Source organism: Salmo trutta, chromosome 28, assembly GCF_901001165.1.
Source record: "Salmo trutta chromosome 28, fSalTru1.1, whole genome shotgun sequence".
Lineage (NCBI taxonomy): Eukaryota > Metazoa > Chordata > Actinopteri > Salmoniformes > Salmonidae > Salmo > Salmo trutta.
Window position 1 is genome coordinate 3,481,419 of NC_042984.1, and position 25,277 is coordinate 3,506,695.

Here is a 25,277-nt window from a genome sequence, read left to right on the forward strand (position 1 = left end):
AATATATTTCTATAGCAGCATATAGCCTAAACTGAGAATATATTTCTATAGCAGCATATAACCTAAACTGAGAATATATTTCTATAGCAGCATATAGCCTAAACTGAGAATATATTTCTATAGCAGCATATAACCTAAACTGAGAATATATTTCTATAGCAGCATATAACCTAAACTGAGAAGATATATACTGAGAAGATATTTCTATAGCAGCATATAGCCTAGCCTGAGTATATATTTATATAGCAGAATTTAGCCTAGCCTGAGTATATATTTCTATAGCAGCATATAGCCTAAACTGAGAATATATTTCTATAGCAGCATATAACCTAAACTAAGAATATATTCAATATATCCTAAACTGAGAATATAAATATAACATATTTCTATAACAGCAGTTATGTATATCTATAACATATTTCTATAGCAGCAGTTATGTATATCTATAACATATTTCTATAGCAGGAGTTATGTATATCTATAGCATATTTCTATAGCAGCAGTTATGTCTATCTATAACATATATCTATAACAGCAGTTATGTATATCTATAACATATTTCTATAGCAGCAGTTATGTATATCTATAACATATTTCTATAGCAGCAGTTATGTATATCTATAACATATTTCTATAACAGCAGTTATGTATATCTATAACATATTTCTATAGCAGCAGTTATGTATATCTATAACATATTTCTATAGCAGCAGTTATGTATATCTATAACATATTTCTATAGCAGCAGTTATGTATATCTATAACATATTTCTATAGCAGCAGTTATGTATATCTATAACATATTTCTATAGCAGCAGTTATGTCTATCTATAACATTTCTATAGCAGCATTTATGTATATCTATAACATATTTCTATAGCAGCAGTTATGTATATCTATAACATATTTCTATAGCAGCAGTTATGTATATCTATAACATATTTCTATAGCAGCAGTTATGTCTATCTATAACATATTTCTATAGCAGCAGACACTGTAGCATAATGTTCCATTATTAAACTATTATATGTACTTAAGTCAACACGTTGTCATCAAAGTGACGTATAAGTAATACGCAAACCGACAGGGACATATACTGCACCTACTACATTCAAAAATATTTCTGATGGAGGCATGTTTTCCTAAGTATTGACAAACTGCAGCTTTACTGAGCAGTACATGAAGCGCTGATGTTATATAAAGTCTGACAAATGTGTCACCACCTCCTCCTCCTACTACAGTGGTGTAGCTTCCTCTGCAGGGTATGTAAATGAGACTGCAGTACCCACCGAGACATTGGTATTCTCTTTTCTACTGGTCATTACTCCAGAGAGAGAGAGAGAGAGAGACAGAGAGAGAGAGAGAGAGAAATAGAGAGAGAGAGAGAGAGAGAGAGAGAGAGAGAGAGAAGACAGAGAGACAGAGAGAGACAGAGAGAGAGAGAGACAGACAGACAGACAGACAGACAGACAGACAGACAGACCTAAAAACATCTAAACAAGAGGAATTAGCGATACAAAATGGTGACATATGGACAACCCATTTTAAAACACTCTACAACACCGTTCAAATTGACACAAACGCAGAACAACGCCAAATTCATGAGAAGTTGAATGGATTTGAAAAAGCTATAAAGGACAATCAAAATCCATTGGACTCCCCAATTACTGACCAGGAGCTCTACAAGAAACTTCAGACTCTCACATTTAAAAAAGCATGCGGACCTGATGGCATCCTAAATGAGCTGCTCAAACTCACTAGTGCAAAATTTCAATTGGTTATATTAAAACTGTTTAATTTCATCCTGAGTGTAGGTTATTTCCCTGACATCTGGAATCAAGGACTCATAACCCCAATCTTTAAGAACAGAGACAAATTTGACCCTAACAATTACAGAGGCATTTGTGTGAACAGTAACCTGGGGAAGGTTTTCTGTAGTATTATCAATGTAAGAGTTCTAAACGTCCTTAATAAGCACAATGTCTTGAGTAAAAGCCAAATTGGATTTATACCTGATAGATAAACATGTCCACCAAAATAATACCAAAATATATGCTTGCTTTATCGACTTCCAAAAAGCATTTGATTCTATTTGGCATACAGGACTGTTCTACAAAGTTATTGAAAGTGGTGTAGGGGGTAAAACATATGACATAATTAAATCAATGTATACTGGCAATACGTGCAGCATTAAAATTAGTAAGAAAATAACAGAGTTCTTTAACCAGGGGCGGGGCCTTCGCCAGGGTTGCAATCTGGGCCCTGCACTCTTCAATATTTACATTAACGAATTGGCCCCTATTCTAGAAAAATCCTCATTGTAACGCTTTTGTTTGGAGAAGTATCGGGGTCAGGCGCAGGACACAGGGATGAGTGCAAACAAAACGTGTTTACTCAGAAACCACAATCAAAAATCTCCCACAGCAAAAATACAGGGTTTGGAGAAACACCTCCAACAACCACTAAACAGGAAACAATCACGGACAAGACAAACAGGGAAGCCAGAGGGTTAAATAAAGAACATAATCAGGGAATTGAAAACAGGTGTACATAATTAAGACAAAACAAAATGAACAGGGAAACATAGATCGGTGGTGACTAGTAAGCCGGTGACGTCGACCGCCGAACGCCGCCCGAACAAGGAGAGGGGCCGACTTCGGCAGAAGTCGTGACACTCAGGCCCCTGGTGTTAGTCTCCACAATTCAGAAGTTAAATGCCTACTCTTCGCAGATGACCTATGCCTGCTGTCACCCACAGCACATGGCCTACAGCAGAGCCTGGACCTGCTAGAGCAGTTCTGCCAGACCTGGGCCCTGGCAGTAAACCAGAAGATCCAGATCTCAGGGAATTAGACCAAAGTTCTCAATTGGTACAAAATATATAGAGTACTGTACACACTACAATTACTTAGGTTTACAAATAAGCTCAACTGGACACCTTAATGAGCTCGTTACCTGTATTAAAGACACCTGGGAGCCAGAAATCTTTCTGATTGAGAGGGGGTCAAATACTTATTTCCCTCATTAAAATGCAAATCAATTTATAACATTTTTGACATGGGTTTTTCTGGATTTTTATGTTGTTATTCTGTCTCTCACTGTTCAAATAAACCTACCATTAAAATTATAGACTGATCATTTCTTTGTCAGTGGGCAAACATACAAAATCAGCAGGGGATCAAGTACTTTTTTCCCCTCACTGTACATGTCTGACTAGTCTGATGTTATATGCTTTCTAACACTACTTTTTAAGGATGGATCTAGCTTTAGAAGCAGAAGCAAACATCTCTCTATGAATTGGAAGAGCTTGAACTGCTCTTACTACACAGTAGAATAAATGAAAACAAAATAAGAGAGAAAATGGCATGTTTGTCCGCGGAACACTACAAGAAGTGACGATGAAGAATACATTCTGGCACCGAACACTACAAGAGGGAACAATGTTTTGTTATTATTTTTTTATTTAACTTTTATTTAACTAGGCAAGCCAGTTAAGAACAAATTCTTATTTTACAATGACGACCTACTCCGGCCAAACCCGGACGACGCTGGGCCAATTGTGCGCCACCCTATGGGACTCCCGATCACGACCGGTTGTGATTTAGTCTGGAATCTAACCAGGATCTGTGGTGATGCCTCAAGCACTGAGATGCAGTGCCTTAGTGCGCTGCGCCACTCGGGAGAATACATCGCAGCAAACCAAAATTGGTTCTGTGAAAGTTCCCAGAACATTCGTTAGGTCGTGCTAAATATTCTCATAACACAAAAACTATTCAGTCGTGGTGATGATTATAGAATGTTTGTATATCACCTAATGTTGCAAGATCTTTCCTTGAACATATTTAATCTTGTTACCAGAATGTTTCATTAGGTTGCGGAAACATTCTGATGACAACATAGTTGGGCCATGACAAGTGATATGTTCCCAAAACACAAACTCTGTCCAGTTGTGCTGGCATTCAGATAATGCTTATATCATGGTGCACAAAACATTCCTTTGATGTTGCAAAAATGTTGACAGACTTTCTGAGTTCTTTAAAGCTTCCCAAAACATGTAATTAGGGTGTAGGTACATGACAAGAGATTAAGTTCCCAAAACACCAAATATCCTCAGTTGTTTTGACATTCATACAATGTTTAAGTTAGGTTGAACAGGACATTCCCTTAATGTTGTAAGAATGAAATATGTCCGTTTTTATGACGTTCATAGCATATTCGTTTTCCATAAGGTGTATTTTTACTGCTTGCATGAGTTCCTTGATGTGGAATAGAGTTCCATGTAGTCATGGCTCTATGTAGTACTGTGCGCTTCCCATAGTCTGTTCTGGGCTTGGGGACTCTGATGGCATGTCTTGTGGGGTATGCATGGGGTATCCGAGCTGTGTGCTAGTAGTTCAAACAGACAGCTTGTTGCATTCAGTATGTCAATACCTCTCACAAATACAAGTAGTGATGAAATCAAATCTACAATACAAAACCCATCTTGGGGACTGTGAAGAGACCTCTGGTGGCATGTCTTGTAGGGTATACATGGGGTGTCTGAGCTGTGTGCTAGTAGTTCAAACAGACAGCTTGTTGCATTCAGTATGTCAATACCTCTCATAAATACAAGTAGTGATGAAGTCAATCTCTCCTCCACTTTGAGCCAGTATATATATTATACATGTTAGCTCTCTGTGTACATCCAAGGGCAATTTTTTCCTAAATCCCTCTTTGTGGCACCTGACCACACAACTGAACAGTAATCCAGGTGCGACAAAACTAGGAACAATAGGACCTGCCTTGCTGAGAGTGCTGTTAAGAATGCAGAGCAGCACTTTATTATGGACAGACTTCTCCCCCCATCGTAGCTGTGCCTTGCATGAAAGCCCCTGTTTTTCTGGATTACTGTCTCACTCTCTGTGGCCGATACAAAAAAAATGTTTAAACAGGTTAACAATCACAAGGCAGATTACCATGTTCTCAAAGCATGACCAGCTGGCAAGTGTCTTGTCCCAGTCTGTAATCCCAACATATTTCAAGCTGACCACCATGGTCCCTGTTCCCCAGAGCTCCAAGGTAACCTGCCTAAACAATTATTGCCCTGTAGCACTCACATCTGTAATTATGAAGTGCTTTGAAAGGTTGGTCATGACACACATCAACACCATCATCCCAGACACCTTGGACCCAGTCCAATTCACATACCGCCCCAAAAAGATCCACAGATGACTCTCAACAGCACTTCAAACTGTCCTCTCCCACCTGGACAAGAGGGGAAATAACTATGTGAGAATGCTGTACATAGACTATAGCTCAGCGTTGAACACCATAGTTCTCTCCAAGCCCATCACCAAGCTAGAGACCCTTGAACTGAACCCCTCCCTCTGTAAATGGACACTGGACTTCTTAACGGGCCGCCCCCAAGGTGGTAAGGGTAGGCAACAACACCTCCGCCACGCTGACTTTCAACACAGGGGCCCCTCAGGGGTGTGTGCTTAGTCCCCTTCTGTACTCCTTGTTCACCCATGGCTGCGTGGTCACACACACGACTCCAACACTGCCATCCATGAACTCTATATCAGGTGGTTTTAGAGGAGGTCCCAAAGAACATTAAATACTCTAGCCACCCAAGACATATACTGTTCACTCTGCTACCGTACAGCAAACGATACCAGAGCATCGGCTCTCAGAACAATAGGCTCCGAGACAGTTTCTACCCCTAAGCCATAAGACTGCTGTCACGTTCTGACCAGTAAAGGGGTTATTTGTTATTGTAGTTTGGTCAGGACGTGGCAGGGGGGTGTTTGTTTTATGTGGTTCGGGGTGTGTGTTTATGTAGAGGGGTGTTTGGTTAGTGTTTTCCCGGGGTTTTTGGGCTATGTTCTATGTTAGTATATTTCTATGTTCTAGTCTAGTCTTTTTAGTTCTATGTTTAGTTTATTGATTTGGCCTTCAATTGGAGGCAGCTGTTCCTCGTTGCCTCTGATTGAAAGTCCTATATAGAGGGTTGTGTTTTGTTTGGGTTTTGTGGGAAGTTGTCTTTGTGCACTGCTATGTTTAGCCTGCATTACTGTTTAGCTGTCGTTCGTTTTTTTCGTTTTGTTGTTTTTGTATAGTGTGCGTATATAAATAAAGATGAGCATTCACGTACCCGCTGCATTTTGGTCCACTTCCTACGACGGCCGTTACACCTGCTAAATAGCCAGATTGCTTAATAGTAAATTAATGGTACTCAAATTATCTGCTCTGAATCTATCTTGCACTGATCCTATGCACACTCACTAGACGAGGCCTGGGCAAAGGCCGACCCATAAAGAATTTGATTGTAAAGTTTTGAAAAAAGGTATTTCTTATTCAAATTAAAAAGCCCAATGAATACTCGCCTTTGTGTAATGATTTAACTCCCACCGCTTGTGGGACATTTATTTTGAAGGCATGTATAAATAACAACTCCACGAGGACAGACAGTGACTGACAGGCTGACACACACATCACTAGAAATTGCGCAAAAATTAGTTTTTCAAAGATTTCAAAGAAAAGATAAGTAGACAATGAATGTTGGGTGTTCCAGGACATCGACATATTTCTTTATCGAGGTATCAGGGAAAGCTGTGTGCTTAGTGTGCAAAGAGAGCCTGTCTTTGGCCTGTCATGACAGACTACAACTTTCCCCGACACTTCCAGACGAAGCATGCAGAGAAATATAGGAATATGTCTTCTGAGCAGAGGGCAAGTGCGTCGAAAGAGTTGCTTTCTCAGTTGGAAAATCAGCAAGGACTTTTCACAAAACTGCATTCAGCAAACAACGGAATTGCGAGAGCTTGTTATGTACTGTCTCACAAATTGCTAAACATAGCAATCCATTCGTTGAGGGCGAATTCACAAAATAATGTTTAATTGATTCTGCAGCAATACTTTGCCGGGACAAGAAAGAACTGTTTGAAAATGTTTCCCTGTCAAGACGAACAGTGACACAGCATGTTGAGGACATCGCAGAGAATATGGAATAACAGTTGAAAGACAAGGTAAAGGATTTGACCTATTTCTCCTTGGTCCTGGATGAGAGCAGTGATACACGTGATATTGTTACGAGGCATAACCCCAGACTTTGAAATTACAGAGGAGCTTGCTTCAGTGCAGTCAATGAAGAGAACAACCACAGGGAAAGATTTATTGAAGGAGGTTAATAAGTGTGTGGCAAAGTTGGGACTGAGTTTTGTAAAGTTATTCAGTGTGACTACTGATGGGTGCCAAAACTTAACAGGGAATTTTTTTGGCCTTTTTTAAGGATACAAGATCAAGTAGCTGAGCTGAACCCAGATCAGAAAAGTATTTTTCCTGCATTGCATTATTCATCAGGAGGTGCTCTGTCAATCAAATCAAATCAATTTATAAAGCCCTTCTTACATCAGCTGATATATCAAAGTGCTGTACAGAAACCCAGCCTAAAAACCCCAAACAGCAAGCAATGCAGGTGTAGAAGCAAAAACTGTGTTCTGAAAATGAGTCATGTTGTGGATACAGTCACTAAAGTGGTAAACTTCAATAGAAGAGCAAAATCTTTAAACCACAGGCAGTTTGTCTCACTATTGGAAGAGACCGAGTCGGGTCACGTAGATCTCCCCTACCACACAAACGTGAGATGGCTGAGTTTGGGGAAGGTGCTTATAAAAGGGTGTGGGACCTGAAGTCGGAGATTGCTGAGTTTTTGCAAATGAAAGGAAAATATGTGGATTTCCCTCAACTGCAATATAAAGAATGGTTGGCTGATTTTGCCTTCGCCGTGGACATCATGGCCCTAATGAATGAACTGAACTCCAAACTACAAGGGAAGGGGCCTTTTTGCACATGAGATGTACAGCCTTGTCAAAGCCTTCAAGGGAAAATTACTCCTCCTGACCCTCCAAGTAGAAGCCAACAATCTCACCCACCTTCCAAAGCTACTAGTCTGTTCCCTATCAGATGAGAACAATCTCACCCACCTTCCAACACTACTAGTCTTTTCCCTATCAGATGAGAACAATCTCACCCACCTTCCAAAGCTACTAGTCTGTTCCCTATCAGATGAGAACAATCTCACCCACCTTCCAAAGCTACTAGTCTGTTCCCTATCAGATGACCAGTAGGAGAAGTATACATCGCTGCTACGTACTTTGAACGGTTAGTTTTCTCGTCGTTTTGAGGATTTCAAAGTGTTGGAAAAATGACATGCTGTTGGTTTCCTCTCGTTTCACCTTCAATGTGGATAACGCTCCCACTGACCTGCAACTTGAGCTTATCGATCTTCAGTCTGATGCAGTGATTGGAGAACTATTCAAAACAAATATTACTGACGAGGTTCTGTGCATCTCTCGATGAACAAAACGTTCCAAAGATGCAGAGTCATGCTCAGAAGATGTTTGTACTGTTTGGGTCAACCTATGTATGTGAACAGACATTTTCAGTGATGAAATATAACGAGTCATGGCACAGATCATCATTGCATGTTTAATAATGAAAATACCTACCAAAAGGAAAACATGGATGTGGTTTATTTCTGTCATGTTAAATAAATAGCATATCTGGACGTGATTTACAGTAGATATATCTGTTAACACAGTCATACACATGATGTACAATCCTGTAATATGATTCTGGCCCGCGATGACAAAAATATATTCTAAAACATTAGGAACACCTGCTCTTTCCATGACATAGACTGACCAGGTGAATCCAGGTGAACGCTATGAATCACCTTATTTATGTCACTTGTTAAATCCACTTCAATCAGTGTAGATGAAGAAGGGGAGGAGACAGGATTTTTAAGAAGGATTTTTTAGCCTTGAGACAATTGAGACATGGATTATTATTCTAAAATGGATTAAATATTTTTTTCCCCTCTTCAATCTAATGTACACACAATACCCTATAATGACAAAGCAAAAACAGTTTAAAACTGAAATATCACATTTACATAAGTATTCAAGTCTGTGGTCTTTTATTTCATAAAATGAAATACCTTATTTATTATATATTATAAACAGCTCCACATTGATCTGGTACTCCCTGTATATAGCTCCACATTGATCTGGTACTGGTACTCCCTGTATATAGCTCCACATTGATCTGGTACTCCCTGTATATAGCTCCACATTGATCTGGTACTTCCTGTATATAGCTCCACATTGATCTGGTACTGGTACTTCCTGTATATAGCTCCACATTGATCTGGTACTGGTACTCCCTGTATATAGCTCCACATTGATCTGGTACTCCCTGTATATAGCTCCACATTGATCTGGTACTTCCTGTATATAGCTCCACATTGATCTGGTACTTCCTGTCTGTAGCTCCACAGTGATCTGGTACTTCCTGTATATAGCTCCACATTGATCTGGTACTCCCTGTATATAGCTCCACATTGATCTGGTACTTCCTGTATATAGCTCCACATTGATCTGGTACTTCCTGTCTGTAGCTCCACAGTGATCTGGTACTTCCTGTATATAGCTCCACATTGATCTGGTACTCCCTGTATATAGCTCCACATTGATCTGGTACTTCCTGTATATAGCTCCACATTGATCTGGTACTTCCTGTATATAGCTCCACATTGATCTGGTACTCCCTGTATATAGCTCCACATTGATCTGGTACTTCCTGTATGTAGCTCCACATTGATCTGGTACTTCCTGTATATAGCTCCACATTGATCTGGTACTTCCTGTATATAGCTCCACATTGATCTGGTACTCCCTGTATATAGCTCCACATTGATCTGGTACTCCCTGTATATAGCTCCACATTGATCTGGTACTTCCTGTATATAGCTCTACATTGATCTGGTACTCCCTGTATATAGCTACACATTGATCTGGTACTGGTACTCCCTGTATATAGCTCCACATTGATCTGGTACTGGTACTCCCTTTATATAGCTCCACATTGATCTGGTACTGGTACTCCCTGTATATAGCTCCACATTGATCTGGTACTGGTACTCCCTGTATATAGTTCTACATTGATCTGGTACTCCCTGTATATAGCTCCACATTGATCTGGTACTTCCTGTATATAGCTCCACATTGATCTGGTACTGGTACTCCCTGTATATAGCTCCACATTGATCTGGTTCGTCCTGTATATAGCTCCACATTGATCTGGTACTGGTACTCCCTGTATATAGCTCCACATTGATCTGGTACTGGTACTTCCTGTATATAGCTCCACAGTGATCTGGTACTCCCTGTATATAGCTCCACATTGATCTGGTACTCCCTGTATATCGCTCCACATTGATCTGGTACTCCCTGTATATAGCTCCACATTGATCTGGTACTGGTACTTCCTGTATATAGCTCTACATTGATCTGGTACTCCCTGTATATAGCTCTACATTGATCTGGTATTCCCTGTATATAGCTCCACATTGATCTGATACTGGTACTCCCTGTATATAGCTCCACATTGATCTGGTACTGGTACTCCCTGTATATAGCTCCACATTGATCTGGTACTGGTACTCCCTGTATATAGCTCCACATTGATCTGGTACTGGTACTCCCTGTATATAGCTCCACATTGATCTGGTACTGGTACTCCCTGTATATAGTTCTACATTGATCTGGTACTCCCTGTATATAGCTCCACATTGATCTGGTACTGGTACTCCCTGTATATAGCTCCACATTGATCTGGTTCGTCCTGTATATACCTCCACATTGATCTGGTACTGGTACTCCCTGTATATAGCTCCACATTGATCTGGTACTGGTACTTCCTGTCTGTAGCTCCACATTGATCTGGTACTTCCTGTATATAGCTCCACAGTGATCTGGTACTTCCTGTATATAGCTCCACTGTGATCTGGTACTTCCTGTATATAGCTCCACAGTGATCTGGTACTTCCTGTATATAGCTCCACATTGATCTGGTACTTCCTGTATATAGCTCCACAGTGATCTGGTACTTCCTGTATATAGCTCCACAGTGATCTGGTACTTCCTGTATATAGCTCCACAGTGATCTGGTACTTCCTGTATATAGCTCCACATTGATCTGGTACTGGTACTTCCTGTATATAGCTCCACATTGATCTGGTACTTCCTGTATATAGCTCCACATTGATCTGGTACTTCCTGTATATAGCTCCACATTGATCTGGTACTTCCTGTATATAGCTCCACAGTGATCTGGTTCTTCCTGTATATAGCTCCACATTGATCTGGTACTTCCTGTATATAGCTCCACATTGATCTGGTACTTCCTGTATATAGCTCCACAGTGATCTGGTTCTTCCTGTATATAGCTCCACATTGATCTGGTACTTCCTGTATATAGCTCCACAGTGATCTGGTACTTCCTGTATATAGCTCCACAGTGATCTGGTACTTCCTGTATATAGCTCCACATTGATCTGGTACTTCCTGTATATAGCTCCACATTGATCTGGTACTTCCTGTATATAGCTCCACATTGATCTGGTACTTCCTGTATATAGCTCCACATTGATCTGGTACTTCCTGTATGTAGCTCCACAGTGATCTGGTACTTCCTGTATATAGCTCCACAGTGATCTGGTACTTCCTGTATATAGCTCCACAGTGATATGGTACTTCCTGTATATAGCTCCACATTGATCTGGTACTTCCTGTATGTAGCTCCACAGTGATCTGGTACTTCCTGTATATAGCTCCACAGTGATCTGGTACTTCCTGTATATAGCTCCACATTGATCTGGTACTTCCTGTATATAGCTCCACAGTGATATGGTACTTCCTGTATATAGCTCCACATTGATATGGTACTTCCTGTATATAGCTCCACAGTGATCTGGTACTTCCTGTATGTAGCTCCACAGTGATCTGGTACTTCCTGTATATAGCTCCACAGTGATATGGTACTTCCTGTATATTGCTCCATTCTTGTGTATTTTATTTCTCTTGTGTTTATTTTTGTTGGGAAGGGCTCGTAAGCAAGCATTTAACGTTACATTCTACAGCAGTTGTATTCGGTGTCAATTAACATTTGATTCAATTTATATCAGTATAACCTCTCTGTTTTTACTGTGTACTACTACAATACTAGTCTACACAACTAGTCTGCAATACTAGTCTACACTACTACAATACTAGTCTACACAACTAGTCTACAATACTAGTCTACACTACTAGTCTACAATACTGTCTACACTGCTAGTCTAGTCTATGACTGGCTGGTTACTGTTTCTAACACTACTAGTCTACGCTACTAGTCTACGCTACTAGTCTACGCTACTAGTCTACACTACTAGTCTACACTACTGTCTACAATACTAGTCTACACTACTAGTCTACACTACTAGTCTACACTACTAGTCTACACTACTAGTCTACAATACTGTCTACAATACTAGTCTACACTACTAGTCTACGCTACTAGTCTACGCTACTAGTCTACACTACTAGTCTACACTACTAGTCTACACTACTAGTCTACACGACTAGTCTACACTACTAGTCTACACTACTAGTCTACACTACTAGTCTACACTACTAGTCTACACTGCTAGTCTACACTACTAGTCTACACTGCTAGTCTACACTACTAGTCTACAATACTAGTCTACGCTACTAGTCTACGCTACTAGTCTACACGACTAGTCTACGCTACTAGTCTACGCTACTAGTCTACACTACTAGTCTACACTACTAGTCTACACGACTAGTCTACACGACTAGTCTACACTACTAGTCTACACTACTAGTCTAGTCTACTAGTCTACACGACTAGTCTACACTACTAGTCTACACGACTAGTCTACACTACTAGTCTACACTACTAGTCTACACTACTAGTCTACGCTACTAGTCTACGCTACTAGTCTACACTACTAGTCTACACTACTAGTCTACGCTACTAGTCTACGCTACTAGTCTACGCTACTAGTCTACACTACTAGTCTACAATACTGTCTACAATACTAGTCTACACTACTAGTCTACGCTACTAGTCTACACTACTAGTCTACACTACTAGTCTACACTACTAGTCTACACTACTAGTCTACACGACTAGTCTACACTACTAGTCTACACTACTAGTCTACACTACTAGTCTACACTACTAGTCTACACTGCTAGTCTACACTACTAGTCTACACTGCTAGTCTACACTACTAGTCTACAATACTAGTCTACGCTACTAGTCTACGCTACTAGTCTACATGACTAGTCTACGCTACTAGTCTACACTACTAGTCTACACTACTAGTCTACACGACTAGTCTACACTACTAGTCTACACTACTAGTCTACACTACTAGTCTACACTACTAGTCTACACGACTAGTCTACACTACTAGTCTACACGACTAGTCTACACTACTAGTCTACACTACTAGTCTACACTACTAGTCTACGCTACTAGTCTACGCTACTAGTCTACGCTACTAGTCTACACTACTAGTCTACACTACTAGTCTACGCTACTAGTCTACGCTACTAGTCTACACTACTAGTCTACACGACTAGTCTACACTACTAGTCTACACTACTAGTCTACGCTACTAGTCTACACTACTAGTCTACACTACTAGTCTACACTACTAGTCTACACTACTAGTCTAGTCTACTAGTCTACACTACTAGTCTACACTACTAGTCTACACTACTAGTCTACACTACTAGTCTAGTCTACTAGTCTACACTACTAGTCTACACTACTAGTCTACACTACTAGTCTACACTACTAGTCTACGCTACTAGTCTACACTACTAGTCTACACTACTAGTCTACACTACTAGTCTAGTCTACTAGTCTACACTACTAGTCTACACTACTAGTCTACACTACTAGTCTACACGACTAGTCTACACTACTAGTCTACATACTAGTCTACACTACTAGTTACACTACTAGTTAGTCTACTAGTCTACACTACTAGTCTACACTACTAGTCTACACTACTAGTCTAGTCTACTAGTCTACACTACTAGTCTACACTACTAGTCTACACTACTAGTCTAGTCTACTAGTCTACACTACTAGTCTACACTACTAGTCTACACTACTAGTCTACACTACTAGTCTACACTACTAGTCTAGTCTACTAGTCTACACTACTAGTCTACACTACTAGTCTACACTACTAGTCTACACTACTAGTCTACACGACTAGTCTACACGACTAGTCTACACTACTAGTCTACGCTACTAGTCTACACTACTAGTCTACACTACTAGTCTACACTACTAGTCTACACGACTAGTCTACACTACTAGTCTACACTACTAGTCTACACTACTAGTCTACGCTACTAGTCTACGCTACTAGTCTACACTACTAGTCTACACTACTAGTCTAGTCTACTAGTCTACACTACTAGTCTACACTACTAGTCTACACTACTAGTCTAGTCTACTAGTCTACACTACTAGTCTACACTACTAGTCTACACTACTAGTCTAGTCTACTAGTCTACACTACTAGTCTACACTACTAGTCTACACTACTAGTCTAGTCTACTAGTCTACACTACTAGTCTACACTACTAGTCTACACTACTAGTCTACACTACTAGTCTACACTACTAGTCTAGTCTACTAGTCTACACTACTAGTCTACACTACTAGTCTACACTACTAGTCTACACTACTAGTCTACACTACTAGTCTACGCTACTAGTCTACACTACTAGTCTACACTACTAGTCTACACTACTAGTCTACACTACTAGTCTACACTACTAGTCTAGTCTACTAGTCTACACTACTAGTCTACACTACTAGTCTACACTACTAGTCTACACTACTAGTCTACACTACTAGTCTACACTACTAGTCTACACTACTAGTCTACACGACTAGTCTACACTACTAGTCTACACTACTATTCTACACTACTAGTCTACACGACTAGTCTACACTACTAGTCTACGCTACTAGTCTACACTACTAGTCTACACGACTAGTCTACACTACTAGTCTACACTACTAGTCTACACTACTAGTCTACACTACTAGTCTACGCTACTAGTCTACGCTACTAGTCTACACTACTAGTCTACACTACTAGTCTAGTCTACTAGTCTACACTACTAGTCTACACTACTAGTCTACACTACTAGTCTAGTCTACTAGTCTACACTACTAGTCTACACTACTAGTCTACACTACTAGTCTAGTCTACTAGTCTACACTACTAGTCTACACTACTAGTCTACACTACTAGTCTAGTCTACTAGTCTACACTACTAGTCTACACTACTAGTCTACACTACTAGTCTACACTACTAGTCTAGTCTACTAGTCTACACTACTAGTCTACACTACTAGTCTACACTACTAGTCTACACGACTAGTCTACACTACTAGTCTACGCTACTAGTCTACGCTACTAGTCTACACTACTAGTCTACACTACTAGTCTACACTACTAGTCTACACGACTAGTCTACACTACTAGTCTAGTCTACTAGTCTACACTACTAGTCTAGTCTATGACTGGTTGGTTACTGTGTGCCTTTCTGGATGTTGTTCTTTTCTCCTTCTATCTTGACTTGATTTTTTCTCTCTTCTCTCTATTTCTATCTCCTTCCTTCCTTCCTCTCTCTCTCTCTCTCTTTCTGTCCCTCTCTCTCTCTCTCTCTCTCTCTTTCTCTCTTTCTGCCCTCTCTCTCTCTCTCTCTCTCTCTCTCTCTCTCTCTTGCTCCCTCTCTCTCGCTTCCTCTCTGCCTATCTCTCTCTCCATCTCTTTCTCTCTCTCTCTCTCGCTCTCTCTCTCTATCTACCTACCTACCTATCTCTCTCTCCTCTTTCTACCTACCTATCTCTCTCTCCTCTTTCTACCTACCTATCTCTCTCTCCTCTTTCTACCTACCTATCTCTCTCTCCTCTTTCTACCTACCTATCTCTCTCTCCTCTTTCTACCTACCTATCTCTCTCTCCTCTTTCTACCTACCTATCTCTCTCCTCTTTCTACCCTACCTATCCTATCCTTCTCCTCTTTCTACCTACCTATCTCTCTCCTCTTTCTACCTACCTATCTCTCTCTCCTCTTTCTACCTACCTATCTCTCTCTCCTCTTTCTACCTACCTATCTCTCTCCTCTTTCTACCTACCTATCTCTCTCTCCTCTTTCTACCTACCTATCTCTCTCTCCTCTTTCTACCTACCTATCTATCTCTCCTCTCTCTCTCTTCCCCCTATCTCTCTTTCTCTTTCTGTCAGGTCAACACCTTATTCCACCTGTTGCGCTTCTTCTTCTTGTTCCAATCCTCCCACCACCAGCACCACCACCAGCACCACCACCAGCACCACCACCACCAGCACCACCACCACCACTACTCTTCCTGTTCCTAGTCCTACCTCCTCCCTCCACAGCAGTCTGACAGCTAACAGTCAGTCCAGCTCCACCCACCACCAGTACTGTTGCCCTGCCCGGCTGCTCCTGCCCAAGCCGCCTTGCGCCCTCCCCCCATCCAGGCACTCCGACCAGGCAAGGTAAGGGCCTGAGTATACCCACTATAAAGTAGGCCCACAATCCTCCACTAATCTCCTCCACTCTACCATCCTCCTTCTAACGTTACATAATTCGGGAAACATGCCCACAGTTTACCGCGTTTTCAGAAGTCCTGATTGGAGGATTCCCAGTTGGAAGATTCCCTTCTGAATCACGGAAATCCTCCAACCAGGATTTCAGAAGAAACGGTGCAATTCCGTAGTATCAGTCCCTCACTAGATTCACAGTCTTCCACTCCCCCTTCCTCCTCCTGTCCCGTCCCGTCCCGTCCCGTCCCACACCACCCAACCACTCCCTCTCTCTCAGACTCCCATGACTCCTAGAGCCCACACCACCACCCACTCTCTCTCTCTCTCTTTCTTTCTCTCTCTCTCTCTCTCTCTCTCTCTCTCTCTCTCTCTCTCTCTCTCTCTCTCTCTCTCACTCTCTCTCTCTCTCTCTCTCTCTCTCTCTCTCTCTCTCTCTCTCTCTCTCTCTCCATCACCCCCATGACTCCCAGAGCCCACACCACCACCCACCCACCCACCCTCTCTATCTCTCTCTCTCTCTCTCTCTCTCTCTCTCCTCTCTCTCACTCTCTCTCTCTCTCTCTCTCTCTCTCTCTCTCTCTCTCTTTTTTCTCTCTCTCCATCACCCCCATGACTCCCAGAGCCCACACCACCACCCACCCACCCTCTCTCTCTCTCTCTCTCACTCTCTCTCTCTCTCTCTCTCTCTCTCTCTCTCTTTCTTTCTCTCCATCACCCCCATGACTCCCAGAGCCCACACCACCACCCACCCACCCTCTCTCTCTCTCTCTCTCTCTCTCACTCTCTCTCACTCTCTCTCTCTCACACTCTCTCTCTCTCTCTCTCTCTCTCTCCCCATCACCCCCCCTGACTCCCAGAGCTGGATCTAAACCGTAATTAACCATTTAGAAAGCATTTATTAATCATTACTCTCACATTTATAATCATTAGTACAGTATTTTTTTTGTTGCAGTCCCTAATCTAAAGTGAGCGCTATTTATACGTTACAAATACTTCATAAATATTCTGAGTGACCAGTGTAATTTGTCAGAAAATAGATGGGCATGCCATTTGGTAGACATTCGTGCAAGCACCCAAAACAAGATGTTTTAAAGTTCCCATGCAGTCTTTGTAATTAAATTTTTTAATCATCACTCTATGTCTAATAAATCACTGTGTTTTTATTCAACGAAAATAATATTATAATATTAACCTCATTTGACTCTTGAAATGCTCACAGTTTGATTGTGCGTGCGTTTGACGATTTGACGATATTTATATACACAACCTGGATTGGCTAATTTGGCTGGTCTAGAGCTCAACCCCTTCATCGTACGGTGAACTGTCATTGGTCTATAATAATCAGATCGCATTGTGACGTCATGACGTGGGCCAAAAAGTTCCATCGCATCTGAACAGGCTGAAATTCCAGGCAATTTTTTTTCAAACAGCTTTTTTCACAAAAAAAGGGCTTTTATTATCAGTTTCATAAGTTCAGAGTGTTATTTCAAGTGTTATTTCGATTTACTAAAACATTTACACACGTGGGGGTCATGATTAAGGAACTATATATATATATATATATATATATGAATAACTAGCTTACTAACATTTACACATGTGGGAGTCATGATTAAGGAACATATGTGTGTGTGAATAACTAGCTTACCTACATTTACAAATGTGGGAGTCATGATTAATTAATAGTAAGTAAATGCCTTCTAAATGGTTTATTACGGACCCATAAAAGTGACGTGTTACCTTAACCAGTCTGTAGCATTAGCACTGATAACACATTGGGGTCCTCCAGCCCTCTCAAAGACAGTCTCTGTCAGTACACTGACACCTAGTAGTTATTAAAGACATATGCTCCGTAACTATGGCGACTGCTAAGTATTTTTTTTTTAAATAATGTTTTAAACCTTGCCGCTTTGGGCTGCATGTGTCAATGTGTAGTTTATACATACATAATCTATGAGCAGCATAACTGTCTTACCTCATTTAGCCTCGAAATTCATAGTTTAAAAGCAACTGTTTTTCTGCAAGCTGTGCTGCACCCATTTTCACCCACTAGCAATTCGAGTTCAACCAATAAGCTTCAGCCCCTGACCGTATGAGTGACAAGCAAGCAAGCTACACATGATGCACCTACAGCAGAGCAGAGAGAGAGAGAGAGAGAGAGAGAGAGAGAGAGAGAGAGAGCAAGGATGTGAGGCACATATCTCCACATACAGTCTGGGATGTAGTATGCACATTTCTGGGGGGGGGGACCTGGTGAGAGCTAATTCAGGACTACTGGCTAAAATGTACACAAAGTATCAGAGAATCCCTTTAACAACGTGACTCGGGAATGTGTAATTAGCTCCAGTTTCTAGATGTAATGACCGACCGCTGTACGGGTGTTATGAATCACATTATTTACCTCGTTACAAAGTTAATAACACTCTATCGGAATCTAGAATCTGGAATCATAGCTTCAGTAGCCAACAGCTGACTGACTTTCACCACCCATCTCTCTTTCACCAAAACCCCCCCCCCCCAAAAAAAACACATAAATGTGTTTATTTTACATAGCAACGTCACATGATCTGCGATGCAGTAATATCTTCTGGATATTAGTCTTATTGGAAGTTAATAAATAAAAATGTAATTGTATCCAAGACATGCAAGAATAGTTTTGACTACCTATTCTAAAACTTTGAAGACCAAACTTATGAGAGAATGACAGATAGCGTCTATGTAGTCATGACCCACTGGGCACACACTGGTTGAACCGACGTGGAATAGACGTTGAATGGACGTCTCTTCCCAGCGGGTAGGACACACACAATCCAAACTCAGATACACTCTCAGTGACTGAGACCATGGTTAAGTTCCAGATTGTCTAGTTTAAAAAAAAAAATTTAGCTACACAGTGTTTCCCTGACCTTTGACCTCTCCTCCAGTACCTCCATCCAGCTCATTTAGTTGATGTATTCCAGAAGTAGCACTGCTGATTGTAACTAATGAAGGGCTTGATGATTATATGTCCGTTTTGAGTCAGCTGTGCTCTTCTGGAATATATGAAAGAAGTGGACTGGCTGGGGGAGGGAGAGGGGGGTGGGGGGGTGGGGGAGGGGGGTACTGGAGGAGAGGTTTTTGGGAAACGCTGTCTTGGACAATGAGTTGTATCGTAAACCCTTCCTTCATGGCGTTGTTGTGAGATCTGATTATCTGCTGGAACGCAACCCAGTGTAAGGCCTTCCCCATCTCCTTCACACATGTAGGCCTACGTATTGCACCCAAACACCCTTCGACAACCTCCCCCTCCCCACTCCACTCTTCTACCCCTGTCCTCTCCATATCGCCCCATCCTCTCCTTCCCTCCCCCCCCCTGTTGTTGTTTTTTATTTTTATGCATCCCAACCCCCCCCTTAGGATATAATTTAAAGTCATATTAAGATGTTTGGAAACCTATGACATTCCATCACAGGATTGCATAGAAGATTAGCTATATCGTAATGCAAGGAGACATGGTATTTAATGAATATATCTTAATGCAAGGAAACATGGTATTTAATGAATATATCTTAAGTTAAGGCAAGGAGACATGGTATTTAATGAATATATCATAATGCAAGGAGACATGGTATTTAATCCATATATCTTAAGGCAAGGAAACATGGTATTTAATGAATATATCTTAAGGCAAGGAAACATGGTATTTAATGAATATATCTTAAGTTAAGGCAAGGAGACATGGTATTTAATGAATATATCTTAAGTTAAGGCAAGGAGACATGGTATTTAATCAATATATCATAATGCAAGGAGACATGGTATTTAATCAATATATCTTAAGGCAAGGAGACATGGTATTTAATCAATATATCATAATGCAAGGAGACATGGTATTTAATCAATATATCTTAAGGCAAGGAGACATGGTATTTAATCCAAAAAATGTTTAGTATAACCTAATAGATCAGGTTTGCAGTAGATGTCAGTGTTGTAGCTTTTGTAGCAGACTGTTCTCCATGCTGCAAGCCTGACATCTAGTGGTCCACTACTGTTATAACACTAGAGGGGGAGGAGTTATAACACTACAGGGGGAGGAGTTATAACACTAGAGGTGGAGGTGTTATAACACTAGAGGCGGAGGAGTTATAACACTAGAGGTGGAGGAGTTATAACACTAGAGGCGGAGGAGTTATAACACTAGAGGGGGAGGAGTTATAACACTAGAGGGGGAGGAGTTATAACACTAGAGGCGGAGGAGTTATAACACTAGAGGGGGAGGAGTTATAACACTAGAGGTGGAGGAGTTATAACACTAGAGGCGGAGGAGTTATAACACTAGAGGGGGAGGAGTTATAACACTAGAGGTGGAGGAGTTATAACACTAGAGGCGGAGGAGTTATAACACTAGAGGGGGAGGAGTTATAACACTAGTGTTTTATCTATATTCCCTTCTTTCCTTCCTTCTCTCACTCTGCTTTTCTGTGTTCCCCATCCCTTTGCTTCTGTCTCAACCCCTGTCTGTCTGTCTGTCTGTCTGTCTGTCTGTCTCTCTCTACCCATGCTACCATGGACTGTCTCTCTCTCAGAGAGCACGAAGATGATGACATCACCCATCAGTTCTGTTGCCCCGCCTCTGAGTGCAGTAGCCCGTCCTCTAGGTAACCAGCCGATCACTTGACCCTCCTCCCCCGTTATTTACCCTTGACCTCCAAACAACTTTACGGCGAAAAACGCCGAGGGCAACAACTGGACACAACTCGTTGGTCGGAGTTTGAAAAATAAATAAACTTTTAAAACGCACAAACCTGGCTGGAGACAAGGCAGGAGCTCAGCTACACTGAACTGTAGTCTGGGACTTGGGGACTGATCTGGTCTGGACTATCTCTGATCTGGACTAGCTCTGGACTGAATCCCTACCTACCAGATTTTACTGTACCTACCTTTCCTGTACTTACTAGCATGTCACCCTTATAACCTTGTCTAACTCCGCTCTCAAAAAATGAATGACACAAGGCAGTCCTGATTGGTTGACCCCTCAGACTCTGACCGTTGAAGTTTAGGTGTAGGTAGTATGACCTCTGACATGGGCAGTGTGTGAAGAGAACTCACCTACAGCGCCGGGCCGGGGTCACAACTAATAACGAGACGATGGAAGAAAGAAAAAAAAACGGAAAATGAACCCTTCAGATTCTTTCTGTAGCTCATATATATCTACTTCCTTTATACTGTCCTCTGGTGTCTGTATGCTGTCTCTTTACACCTTTAAATCTCACTCTTCTTCTTTATCTCCTTGTGAACCTTCCTCTTTCCCTTCTATCGTTCAGTGAGAGAGGACATGGTGGGTTTAACGCTATTTTTAACCATACGAAGAAAAAAAAACAATACCACAAATCTTCCTGATTCAGTGCCAAGAAAAGCTCTTAGTTTGCGACTCCTTAAACTTAAAATATTGTAATGTTTTGTGAACAAAAGAGTTATGCTTTATGAGCAAAATATCTGAAGGAAAATATTTATTTAAAAGTGAAACATATTTTAGTTAGATTTCCCTTTTCTCATAAGAGAATACCGAAATGGTATGGTCCTTCATTAGTTTGCAGCATAGACACATAGAAACATTATGTCTGCCCCAAAACCCAGTAAGACTTATAGTAAGTCAACTCATATTGAGTGTGAATAGTAAGCTATTGCAAGGCCAAGGGATGGGTGGGGCTAGAGATGTTACACATGGGGTTACAAATCTAATCATAACAGGGTAACCATGGTAACCATGGTCTCGCACTGATCCTCACCCAGACATTCTGTAAATATCGAAATATGAAACAACCAGCAGCATTATAGTTCGCTAGGCGCTACTTACCCCTACCCCTTTCACAGATATAGGACACTACCATAGAGGTGGGTAGATACAGGACACTACCATAGAGGTGGGTAGATACAGGACACTACCATAGAGGTGGGTAGATACAGGACACTACCATAGAGGTGGGTAGATACAGGACACTACCATAGAGGTGGGTAGATACAGGACACTACCATAGAGGTGGGTAGATACAGGACACTACCATAGAGGTGGTTAGATACAGGACACTACCATAGAGGTGGTTAGATACAGGACACTACCATAGAGGTGGTTAAATACAGGACACTACCATAGAGGTGGTTAGATACAGGACACTAGCATAGAGGTGGTTAGATACAGGACACTACCATAGTGGTGGTTAGATACAGGACACTACCATAGAGATGGGTACATACAGGACACTAGCATACATTTGGTTAGATACAGGACAATACCATAGAGGTGGCTAGATACAGGACACTACCATAGAGGTGGCTAGATACAGGACACTACCATAGAGGTGGCTAAATACAGGACACTACCATAGAGGTGGTCAGATACAGGACACTACCATAGAGGTGGGTAGATACAGGACACTAGCATCAATTTGGTTAGATACAGGACAATACCATAGAGGTGGTTAGATACAGGACACTACCATAGAGGTGGTTAGATACAGGACACTAGTATAGAGGTGGGTAGATACAGGACACTACCATAGAGGTGGTTAGGTACAGTACACTGCCATAGAGGTGGTTAGATACAGGACACTACCATAGAGGTGGTTATATACAGGACACCACCATCCATAGAGGTGTTTAGATACAGGACACCACCATAGAGATGGTTAGATACAGGACACTACCATAGAGGTGGTTAGATACAGGACACTACCATAGAGGTGGTTAGATACAGGACACTACCACAAAGGTGGTTAAATACAGGACACTACCATAGAACTGGTTAGATACAGGACACTACCACAGAGGTGGTTAGATACAGGACACTACCACAGAGGTGCTTAGATACAGGACACTAGAATAGAGGTGGTTAGATACAGGACACTACCATAGAGGTGGTTAGATACAGGACACTACCGTAGAGGTGGTTAGATACATGACAATACCATAGAGGTGGTCAGATACAGGACACTACCATAGAGGTGGTTAGATACAGGACACTACCATAGAGGTGGGTAGATACAGGACACTAGCATAGAGTTGGTTAGATACAGGACACTACCATAGAGGTGGGTAGATACAGGACACTAGCATACATTTGGTTAGATACAGGACAATACCATAGAGGTGGTTAGATACATAACACTACCATAGAGGTGGTTAGATACAGGACACTACCATAGAGGTGCTTAGATAATGAACACTACCATAGAGGTGCTTAGATACAGGACACTAGCATAGAGGTGGTTAGATACATGACACTACCAAAGCTGTGGTTAGATACAGGACACTAGCATAAAGGTGGTTAGATACAGGACACTACCATAGAGATGGTTAGATACAGGACACTACCATAGAGGTGGTTAGATACAGGACACTAGCATAGAGGTGGTTAGATACAGGACACTAGCATAGAGGTGGTTAGATACAGGACACTACCACAGAGGTGGTTAGATACAGGACACTACCATAGAGGTGGTTAGATACAGGACACTACCATAGAGGTGCTTAGATACTGAACACTACCATAGAGGTGGTTAGATACAGGACACTAGCATAAATTTGGTTAGATACAGGACAATACCATAGAGGTGGTCAGATACAGGACACTACCATAGAGGTGGTTAGATACAGGACACTAGCATAGAGGTGGTCAGATACAGGACAATACCATAGAGGTGGTCAGATACAGGACACTACCACAAAGGTGGTTATATACAGGACACTAGCATAGAGGTGGTTAAATACAGGACACTACCATAGAGGTGGTTAGATACAGGACACTACTACAAAGGTGGTTATATACAGGACACTAGCATAGAGGTGGTTAAATACAGGACACTAACATAGAGGTGGTTAGATACAGGACACTACCACAAAGGTGGTTATATACAGGACACTAGCATAGAGGTGGTTAAATACAGGACACTACCATAGAGGTGGTTAGATACAGGACACTACCATAGAGGTGGTTCGATACAGGACACTAGCATAGAGGTGGTTAAATACAGGACACTAGTATAGAGGTGGTTAGATACAGGACACTACCATAGAGGTGGTTAGATACAGGACACCACCATCCATAGAGGTGGATAGATACAGGACACTACCATAGAGGTGGTTAGATACAGGACACTACCATAGAGGTGGTCAGATACAGGACACTAGCATAGAGGTGGTTAGATACAAGACACTACCACAAAGGTGGTTAGATACAGGACACTAGTATAGAGGTGGTTAGATACAGGACACTACCATAGAGGTGGGTAGATACAGGACACTACCATAGAGGTGGTTAGATACAGGACACTAGCATAGAGGTGGTTAGATACAGGACACTAGCATAGAGGTGGTTAGATACAGGACACTACCATAGAGGTGGTTAGATTCAGGACACTACCATAGAGTTGGTTAGATACAGGACACTACCATAGAGGTGGTTAGATACAGGACACTAGCATAGAGGTGGTTAGATACAGGACACTACCATAGAAGTGCTTAGATACAGGACACTACCATAGAGTTGGTTAGATACAGGACACTAGCATAGAGGTGGTTAGATACAGGACACTACCATAGAAGTGCTTAGATACAGGACACTACCATAGAGGTGGGTAGATACAGGACACTAGCATAGAGGTGGTTAGATACAGGACACTACCATAGAGGTGGCTAGATACAGGACACTACCATAGAGGTGGTTAGATACAGGACACTACCATAGAGGTGGCTAGATACAGGACACTACCATAGAGGTGGTTAGATACAGTACACTACCATAGAGGTGG

The 25,277-nt window shown here is 41.5% G+C and overlaps 1 protein-coding gene and 1 long non-coding RNA gene across 2 annotated transcripts in view; both read left to right on the forward strand.

Annotated features, from left to right (window-relative positions):
* The window catches only part of LOC115166452 (IQ motif and SEC7 domain-containing protein 2), a 201,460-nt gene that overhangs the window by 40,686 nt on the left and 135,497 nt on the right, over positions 1-25,277 (forward strand). The window lies entirely within an intron of this gene.
* Positions 16,267-21,861, forward strand: LOC115165299 (uncharacterized). The gene is made up of 2 exons (XR_003870125.1): positions 16,267-16,443; positions 21,057-21,861. It is a non-coding gene; the product is annotated as an uncharacterized LOC115165299 (long non-coding RNA).